The sequence below is a fragment of the Crocuta crocuta genome, unplaced genomic scaffold, assembly GCF_008692635.1.
Source record: "Crocuta crocuta isolate KB4526 unplaced genomic scaffold, BGI_CrCroc_1.0 scaffold221, whole genome shotgun sequence".
In the NCBI taxonomy this organism is placed as follows: domain Eukaryota; kingdom Metazoa; phylum Chordata; class Mammalia; order Carnivora; family Hyaenidae; genus Crocuta; species Crocuta crocuta.
In genome coordinates, this window is record NW_027528610.1 from 1,882,381 (window position 1) to 1,892,624 (window position 10,244).

Below are 10,244 nucleotides of genomic sequence, written 5' to 3' on the forward strand. Positions count from 1 at the left end.
TAAAATATTTTTTAAAGTAGTCTCTATGCTCAGCACGAGGCTTGAACTCATGGCCTTGAGATCAACAGCCACACGCTCTACCAACTGAGCGAGCCAGCAGCCCCGCAGAAGTCGAAATCGTATGTCCTGTTGTGGAGAGGGTTAATAGCGGCAATAGTTTCAATAACTACAGTTAACTAGGATGAGACCAGTTAACTACAATATCAAGTGAGGCTATTATGCTTTTCTGAAATGCTGCAGAGGTTCACCACACATCACACCACGTTTTTCCTGTCTCTCTGTATAGAATGACCTAAAAAATTTCCTTGAACCCACTTTTGTTGGAGACGGACGGCTCTTTCATTTGCAGAAGAATGCTCTCATGCAAAGGTACCCAATGAGAAGCCCTTCATAGTCGGCTCCTTTTGTCCGTGTTGCCGATTTAAAGAAATATCAATTTCTTTCCTAGAACAGATTTCCCTTTTCTGTCTCAGTGGCTGTACCAATGAAGAATTACCTCGAATCTTTTAAAGATTTGCAGAATACATTTAAGTAGCTGAGTTGAAAGAGACAACATTTTAGAGATTGAGGCGTCCTTCAATATTATGACGTCCAGACTTTAAGGGTGTACATTTTGTGAAAATGTTCCCCCATCCCCAATGAAGTGCTCTGTGCTCCAGTAGTTTGGGAAGCCAGTCTGTTACACTTCACTCCTGGAGAGCCCCAACCCCTTCAGGTGTGGAACAGAGTGGACGTGACCCATGTACTTCTGACAGTAACTGAAGATATCGAGTATCTTGATACACAAATCGTTTATTATTGAATGAAATGACATATGTAAGGTGGGTGCACTTGGAAGTCACATAGTAAGCAGCATCTTTTCCATTTGTAGTATGGGGTAAGATATGGACATTTTGGGGCTGTAATTTACTGAGACGAGGCCCGAGGCACCTCGGGATGTCAGCGTTCACCTGGGATGTCTGTGTCTTAATTTTCGGAGTAGAAAAAAGAAAAAAAAAACGTTAGGTTGAATTTAAACACATGATGACACATCATTATGCTAAACATGTCATGTTTCTTTGTAGTATTCCTTTTATACTCAACGAAACAAAAAATTATAAGCGAGGTTCTCAGCTCCTTGATTATTTCGGGGGCAAAAACCATCGTGTAGGATAGTATGGATTTCCGTACACATCGAGTAATTAGTGAATGTGGAACTAAGCACAGACTCTGCCTCGGTTTACAAACGTCCGGCAATTCCTCACCATCAGCTGATTTTTGCAGAAAAGTATTGTAGGATTCTTTTCTTTTCTTATTAAGTCGTATGTTAACTTTGACTCCAGCTCCAGGGAAAATGTTCTTAGAATTTCAGAATTTCGAAGGTCTCTTCCGTGACATACATTTTGGTACAAGTTTTCCAGGTAATAAAACAAAATATATGAATGTGTCACACACTGTGTATCTGCACATTTGTTTCCGTGGGCTAAAATCTCCAAAGACATATATGTCTTAATGGCTTCTACTCGAGGGTGTTTTGAGCAGAACTGAAGGAATAACTTAGCTTTCTGAAAGCCCCATTTGGTGGAAGGTTAACTTTCCTCAGTGCCCCTTGAGAAGGGAGCCAAAGATGAGTGTAGAGCTAACATTGGAATCATGTCTACAAAGTGGCCCAGGGCCAAGTGGTGGGTTTTCCATGCAATGTTGGGGAGAGAAGTTGAACAAAACACTAAGTTGATGTGCTTTTTGAATTCCGATCCAAAGTCAAGTGATACCTCTTTACTCACTGTATTTTTTTTAGGTATTAAATATTTTTGTTCCTCTTGTTAAAATAAAATTATATGTATTTAAGGGGTTTCACACGTTTTCATAGACATGTACACAGTGAAATGGTGATTACAGTTAAGACACTTAGCATTCCCATCTACCCCCATAGTTATTATTTTTGTGTGTGTGGTGAGAGCACCTGAGACAAATTTGTAATATTCAGTGCACTTTTATTAATTATAGGCGCCATGTTGTCTATTAAATCTTCAGAGCTTCTGCAACATACACAGTGAAACATCATATCCTTTACCAGCATGCCCATTTCCCGCACCCCTCAGCTCCTGAAAACTGCTGTCCTACCCTCTGCTTCTACGCATTCAACGCTTTTAGATCCCACATGTCAGTGGCATCACGCAGTAGCTGTCTTTCTGTGTCTGGTTTATTCCTCTTAGCATACCACCCTCCAGTTTCATCCATATTGTTGAAAATGGCGGGACTTCCTCATTTTTTCAGGCTGAATAATACTAGTCCATTGTATATTTGGACCATAATCTCTTTCTTTTTTTAACTTTTTTAATGTTTATTTATTTTGGAAAGACAGAGAGACCGTGAACGGGAGAGAGTCAGAGAGAGAGGGAGACAGAATCTGAAACAGGCTCCAGGCTCCGAGCTGTCAGCACAGAGCCCGACGCGGGGCTGGAACCCATGAACCGCGAGTTCATGACCTGAGCTGAGGTTGGCCGCTTAACCGACTGAGCCTCCTGGGTGCCCCTAGACCGTGATTTCTTGATCCAGTCACCTGTCAATAGACACTGTGCTTTTGTATCGTGGCTGTTGTGAATAATGGTGCAGAGAGCCTAGGAGTGCAGATATCTCTTTGAGGCCCGTATTTCATTTTTATTGGGTATGTAACCACCATTATCCATTTAAAAGGAGGGACTGGAGTTAGGGTGACCACACCAAGGGAGAGGGTGAGCCAGCCTGCAGGCTCCGTCAGCTCACCTGGAGAGTAAACACGCTACGGGGGTGGCCATTTTTCCTCCGTCATCCCAAATGTCCTCACAGACAAGCGCAAGGCAAACCCATCACTTTCAAGATGATATTTTATACGGAAGAAGCAATTTGATTTGCCTCGGGATGCGAAGAGAGGTCATTTATCTTTTCCCTGGGAATCTGCTCCCCGCTGGCAGTCTGGGTTGCTTCATCTCACCAGACACACGGACGTCAGAGTCATTATCTGGAGAGCGGCTTCTGCTCATTGTGGTTGGTTTCAACATGGCCGTGATTCCAGAAACCAGACACCAAAGAGGCTATTAGCCTACTTACGAGAAAGGCACCCCCGACGCGGTGGTTCTCAGACTTCACTGTGTGTCTGAAACACCCTGGGGGCCTGTGAACATAGAGGTTTTGATTCCGTGGGTCTGGAGATTTTCATTGGTCCTCATGGTCTGTATCTGGCACAACTTCCCAGGGGTCTGATGCTACGGGCCCAGGGACCCCCTTTGAAAACCACCGCCTTAGAAGGTCTTGAGATTCTTTTCTAACCACTGCGATGGTGGCATAAAAGGAGCTAATGAGTGGGTTCCTTTTCGTGTCAAAAACTGAAAATGTGTTCTACTGAGTTGGACATGTTTTCCAAACTTTGGTGATCTTGTTGTGTGCCATGTGCTCAAGGGTGCAGCCTCTGAACTGCCAGATCCACGGGCAAGAGCGTGGTTTTATCACGTGTCCAGCTGAGAGAATGATAAGTCCCCAATCTGAGCCTCAGGGGTCGTCTTCCAGTGGAAACCCAAGTGCATCTTTGGAAGGATGCAAGCTTGGCAAGCTTCCTCTGTGTTTTTCTGCAGGAAGGGAAATAGGTCGGAGCAAACAGAGTCCATTTGGGTAATGAGGTTCCGCAGGCCACCTGTTTGCTGGAGGTTAGGAGGGAAGCAATGGACAGGGGTGAAGAGCAAGGGGAAAGAAGATGCCTGTTCTGCAAGTACTATTCAGTGTTGGCTTTACCCAGAGGGACTCAGTCCTGTAAACTGTGGTGACATGAAGGAAATGGTTCTTTCCTTTATGCAAAGGGTATCCCGACTTGGGAATTCAAGTTTGCTCCTTATGGGAGGATGTGTGATTCAATATTTCCCTTTGAAGGCTTGGGTAAATAAGAAGATTTCTCTGGGGGCGCCTGGGTGGGGCGGGGAGAGAGAGAGAGAGAGGGAGACACAGAATCCGAAGCAGCTCCAGGCTCCGAGCTGTCAGCACAGAGCCCCAACATGGAGCTCGAACTCACGAATCACGAGATGGTGACCTGAGCCGAAGTCAGTTGCTAAACCGACTGAGCCACCCAGGCGCCCCGAGGTGCTTTTCTGAGAACAGTATTGTTGCAGGTGCAAGGGAATGAGATTAGCAGAAAGGGATGCACGTGAAGCTATTCCTTGCAAGGATGCTTTCCCTGCTTGGGGAAGAAATATCTTCTTGAGTTATAAGCTCAGTCATTGTAAAGAGCTGACAATTGTAAAGTCAATTGTAGAGTCAAGAGTCTCATCGTGCTGCATGCTGTGAGCTGCTGTTACCGTTTAAGTGACGGGTCTGACATTCTCCAGAGGGGGCTGGTGGGGAAAGCGTTGCTTCTTACCCGGGTCCCTGATGTTAAATTAGAAGCGGAGACCAAGAACCCAGAGAAGGAAACCCCAGTAGGTTGGTATTGGTGTTGGCTAGTGTTGGGTTTCCCCACGGGGGCTCGGCCGTCTAATCTACGGTGACGTGAAGGAAATAGTTGTCTTCTCAGAGGAGGCGGGTGAGGAAGAAGGAGAATGGTGGGGAGCAGGGCTTGGGAGAAGAGAATGAGGAGACCTCCCAGGAAGGGGCAAAGGAGGGTCCCCGGGGGCTGACTCAGCTATGCACTCCATGCAGGGCGCCATTTTGGGAGAGTCAGCTGGTGTCGTTTCAGGGCAGGGACAGCGCCGGCACAATTGTGGGTGTGAAGGAGAGGAGCTCACCTTCAGGATGCATTGTCCTTGGGGAGGAGCCTGGCCCTGAGTTACTCGGGGAATAAAGTCTTTCAAGACTGGGACCCGAGATGCCTCTCTTCATCCCAAACCCATCGCCTGGTTTTCTCCTTTGTTTTCTGCTCTTACGTTGGTGCCTTTGTTACGTTTCGAGAATGGCTTTCCGTACCCACCAGAAATAATGTTGGGGTGATGCTTTACGGGAGGGGGAAAAGAAACACATTTTCTGCCACTTACAGGAATAACACTTCTCCCTGAGTCCAAAGGCGTGTTCCTGTTAAATATTTATGAATGTAATGTTGTGATGTTGGAAACGCAGGCCCACCCCAGAGGTCATACACTCATAGATGAGGGTATTTTGTCTTTGTGTGATGTAGTATTTAGTTTTTTAATTTGATTTAATATTTTATTTGCAAGTTCAAAAAACTCCATGTAATTGCTCTTGCCTATGGCTTCTGAATTATTGAAAATGCTATAAAGTTGAGTGTGTCTCAACTGACCATTTCTCTGCACTCCTTGAGAAACATCCTTCTCCCCCCGAATCTTCAGGGCAAAGCGGTTTGCTTTTTCAAATAGTACAACTTTCAAGTTTATTGGGTACTGGACTGGTTTGCTGGGACTGTCATAGCAAATGAACGCACATTCGAATGGCTTAAAACAACCGTCACAAAGAAACGAATTGTCCCAGGGTCCTGGAGACCAGAAGTCTGAGGTTGAGTTCTCACCTTTTTGACCCACCAGGCACCCAGAGACCCGATTTCTCAATGGGTCACATTCCTCATTGACAGAGACTAAGCCTTCAACACATACTTTGGGTGAGCCCAATCCGACCCAGGTACTATTTTCTATTTCCTTAGGCGAAATTATGTTGAAGTCTCAGTATGTCAATTACTCGACCTGAATACATTCGGCGTAGAGTAGTTCAGCCTTATCTGTGGGTTTGCGTTCTGTGCTTTCAGTGATGCACGGTCATCTGTGGTCTGGAGTCAGGTAAGCCTCCTGGCGGATCATCAGAGGGTCAGAAGTTGGCTTACCCTACGTCACAACATCTACCTCATTCACTTCCCTTCGTCTCTGCATCACATGGGCATCTTCCCAACTCACATCTTCCCAGTAAGAAAGGTATCCTGAGCACGAGAGAGAGAGAGAAATAGAGAGAGAGATCACATGTGTATATATAATTTTTATTAAAGTATATTATAAGTGTTATATTTTACCATTAGTTGTTGGTAACGTCTTACTGAGTCTACTTTATAAATTCGTCTCTATCATGAATATGTGTGTATAAATTCATAGTCCATAGAGGGTTCAGTAGTGTCTGTGGTTTGAGGCATTTGCTGGGGGATCTTGGAATGTACTCCCCACAAATAAATGGGGGGAGAGTCCTGTACAATGAATAATACAATCAAGACAGATGCCATGGAATGAGCAGAGATCTCATTCTGCACCCCAAAACTAAGATGTGCTCAGTTGTACGTGAGTCTTTCTATTAAGAAGTAATTGGACTGATGAGGCTGGCTCAGTCCTACTTTTGAGTTCAGATTTGGTCATGATCTCATGGATCATGGGTTCGGGCCCCGCATTGGGCTCCATGCTGACAGCATGGAGTCTGCTTAAGATTCTCCCTCTCTCCCTCTCTCTCTCTCTCTGTCTCAAAATAAACAAACTCAAAAAAAAAAGTACTTGGGCTATATCAAGTATGGAAGGTGCAGAAATAATGTGGCGGAGGCAGACTCATACGAGTTGAGGGAGAAAACCATCGATGCAAACCAAAGAATAGGCCACTTTAAGGAGCCGAGAGTGCAGCTTGCACCGTGTAGGGTCAACAGAGAGAAGCGAGTGAGGGAAATCGTGGCGGAAATGCACGTATGAGGTGAGGGAGATAGAGGGCTGGGAAGAGACGGGCACGGCAATGAGCAACGGTGGAAAGTGAGGTGAATCCGTAGAGGCGAACCTCAAAGCCAGCGCAACGCACTATAAAGTACGAAAAGGATATCAAGACAACGGGATTTAAATATCAAGGAAAGGAGCTCAGAGGCTCTACGATTGCTGGGAACAGGAAGGGGAGCGTCTTGGTGTGCCAATGAGCCACCGATACTTTCCATCAAAGAGCGGATGGGCCTTTGGAGAAAGTTCTACAGTGAGGATTGAACGTTTGCCTGGACCATCAGATTCTTGCCTTGAAGGGATGAACCAGGATGGAGGAAAACACAAAGTCATTTGGACGGTAGGGTGTGTTTTTGTATCTCCATGTCCACGGTGAGCCTGAGGGTAGACGGTTCCGTCCTCAGCAAGGTCACATGGATGCCTCCTGTGGCCCCAACACACCCCAGAAAGAGGACCCTGCGATTCCCCAGAGCTTAGTTCACAAAGGACAGGGGAAGTGGGTGCTGTCAGACTCACCCAGGCAGCCTTTGCGAAATGCATCTGCCACCACCTTCCTCCCGCATTAGACTCAGAGAATATTACCCGACAACACGACATATATAAAAATCAATAAAGCGCTCCGTGAAGGAGGCCTTACCTATTATCCACTTCCTTTTCGAAGACCGTCCTCATCTCTACAATCTTTCCCCGCTGTTGAGGGTGGCTGGACTCGGCTAAATGGATGAAAGATCGTTTCTTTGGACGTGCGCTTCCCTTCTCGATGGAGGGGAAATTAAATTTCCCCCAGGAAGGAGCCGCGATGGATCAAAGCGGACTTCAACGGAGTGCGTCTGTGTAATTGCTGACAGAGAGCTGTCTGTACAATTACGTGTCCTAAGTAAGGAATGATTTCGGCTTCCTTGTCCTGCTGAAAAACAGAGTGGCGTTGGAGGCGACTCTCAGCGAAACTTTAGACTATCTGTCTGTCGAACTAGGATTCCTGACCGAGATGAATTACCGCTGTTCTCCAAATAGGCTTTGTCTGCCCTTCAGAGGTCACACAGGGGCCCAGAGGTGGGGATCCCCATTCCTCCAACTCAGATGGGGTGTCACTTAAAAGTAGATTCACCGGACAGGGCGCCTGGGTGACTCAGTCGGTTGAGCATCAGACTTCGGCTCAGGTCATGACCTCACGGTTCGTGGGTTCGAGCCCCGCGTCGGGCTCTGTGCTGACAGCTCAGCCTGGAGCTGCTTCGGATTCTGTGTCTCCCTCTCTCTCTCGGCCCCTCCCCGGCTCGTGCTCTGTCTCTCAAAACTAAATAAGCATTAAAAAAATTTTAAAAGAGAATAGATTCACCTGAATCTAAAATGAAAATCCAAGAGGCTTCAGCCAGGGAGCGGTTTCAACTCTTGGCACTTGACTGAGGTTGGATTTCTTTCAATTCTCAAAAAAGATCTGGGGAAGAGAGAGCAGGTTTATGTGGGAGAAAGAAGGAGCTTGGAAGTGGGGGGGTGCTTTTAACGTAAGGGGGAGACCACGATCGGGGAAGCTGGTGTCGTGCGTGCACCTGCAGTGAGGTCAGGGGGAGACGGCGGACACACAAGAGCTGAGCTCCTTCGTCTCCACCTGACATCGTATGGGTTTGATGGTGCAGAGCACTGAGCTCAAAGCTGCAGAAAGTCTTGTTACGTGGGGGGCTCATCACCCGACAGCCAGGTAACTCCGGGAAGAGACGAGGTTGGCATCAGATGCTGGAAGAATTTTGTGTGTGTGTGTGTGTGTGTGTGTGTGTGTGTGTGTGAGAGAGAGAGAGAGAGAGAGAGAGAGAGAGCAGGGAAGGAGCAGACAGAGAGGGAGACACAGAATCGGAAGCAGCTCCAGGCTCCAAGCTGACAGCACAGAGCCCGACGCGGGGCTCGAACCCACAGACCGTGAGATCCTGACCTGAGCTGAAGCCGGACGCTCAACCGACTGAGCCCCCCAGTTACCCACCCCCCCAAAAAAATTGTATGTACATCAAGAGGAGAATCAGTGACTGGAACCTCCCTATGGAATCACAGGCACGTCACTGAGCATCAGTCCCCTGAAGGAACTCTCTTGCATTTGGACTCTGATGCGTGTCTGGTGTCTGGACACCGCGGCTTGTGCGTCCAGATCTCTATCAGCCTCAAAGGCAGATCCAGTCCCTGACTTTGCCAAGTTGTTACCCATCCAGCGGAATCTGACGGTAGGAATTGGGGCTGTGGTGATTCATGGCGATGCCTTAGGATTTTTTCCTGTTGTTAGTTTGTTTGGGGGTATTTGAAAATGCCCGGCCTTGGGCGTTCTTTGGTTGATAGGTAGCCGGTGAGGACTACGATACGAGTGTGCTTGTGCTAGGCCCATTCTACGGGGTCTGTAACATGTTCACCCCTGCGTGTCTATACCCTGTGTAACCACCTCCTCTTGAATTGGGGACGGACTATAAATGGAAGGGAGGCCAGCCTTGTGGTCAGGCCACACTGACCGGGAAAGGTGAAAAGGCCTCACAGGTACCATTTATCAGGTGACTTTCCAATCAGCGGACTTTCTGTTGATAAAGAGGGAGGATTATTCTGAGTGGGCCTGACCTAATCAGGTGAAGCGTTTGGCAGCCAATGCGCAGGTTGAAAATGGGAGAAGTCAGAGAGATTTGAGGCACCTGAGAGACACACAGAGTGAGCGGGGGAGGGTCAGAGAGAGAGGGAGACACAGAATCTGAAGCCGCTCCAGGCTCCGAGCTGTCAGCACAGAGCTGGACGCGGGGCTGGAACCCACGAACTGAGATCATGACCTGAGCCCAAGTCGGACGCTTCAGCTTCTCCTTGTTAATGGTCCCTGCCCTGGAATGTCTGCTTCGTTTGCACCTTTTTTGTGCATGGAAGGCAGCTGAAATCACCCTTGGGTGAGCCAGGCTTGGCAACGAGCAATTGTCTCCCCGCCGGCCACTCGCCCAGAGTAGGAGACGCAGGGGCCCTGGAGCCCGGCTGGGCGGCTCCCTTCCGCCCTCGGCCCGTGGAGACGGGCAGGTCAGGAGTGAGGTCCCCGTGTGCGTGTCTGCGTCCAGATGGGGGTGTCCTGTCTGGGTTTTCCGGGCGCATCAGGGGCGCCGGGGACACGCTCTCCGGCCGCGGTTGTGCAAGCCCGGCGGACAGCGCGTCAGGAGGCCTTCTTCCTGAGGCTGAGTTGAGGTCGCCGCGCCCCCGCCCCCGGTGTGAAAGCTGAGACAGGACGGGGAGGTGGGGCCTGGCCCCTCGGGGCTCCCCTGGGAGTCGTCGCACAAAGCCGGAGCGCCCTGGGGGGAATCCGATCTCCCCGTCGCTTCCCACGGGGGTCCCGGAGAGGCGGGGGGCTCGGGAAAGGGCAGAGCCCGTGCCCACCGCTTTCAAGAGCCCCCTTTGAAGACCTGCCGCCTGGGAAGCGTGTGTGGAGGCCTCGCCGCGGACAGAGAGCCGGTTGTTTGGTGCAGGCAGGTGGGTCCCCCGCGTCCAAACGCGGCGCTTTGAAGGAACAGGTGATGCGGCCGCCAGGTGCCCCCGCCCCGCCCCCGGCACCGAGACGCAGGTAACTGATCCGAGGCTGCGCAGGTTTCTTTGCAGGGGCGTCGTCTGGGGACTCAG

The 10,244-nt window shown here is 49.0% G+C and overlaps 1 non-coding gene across 1 annotated transcript; it reads right to left on the reverse strand.

Annotated features, from left to right (window-relative positions):
• Positions 1-26: 26 nt before the first annotated feature.
• Positions 27-101, reverse strand: TRNAN-GUU (transfer RNA asparagine (anticodon GUU)). The gene has a single exon. It is a non-coding gene; the product is annotated as a tRNA-Asn (tRNA).
• Positions 102-10,244: the final 10,143 nt, after the last annotated feature.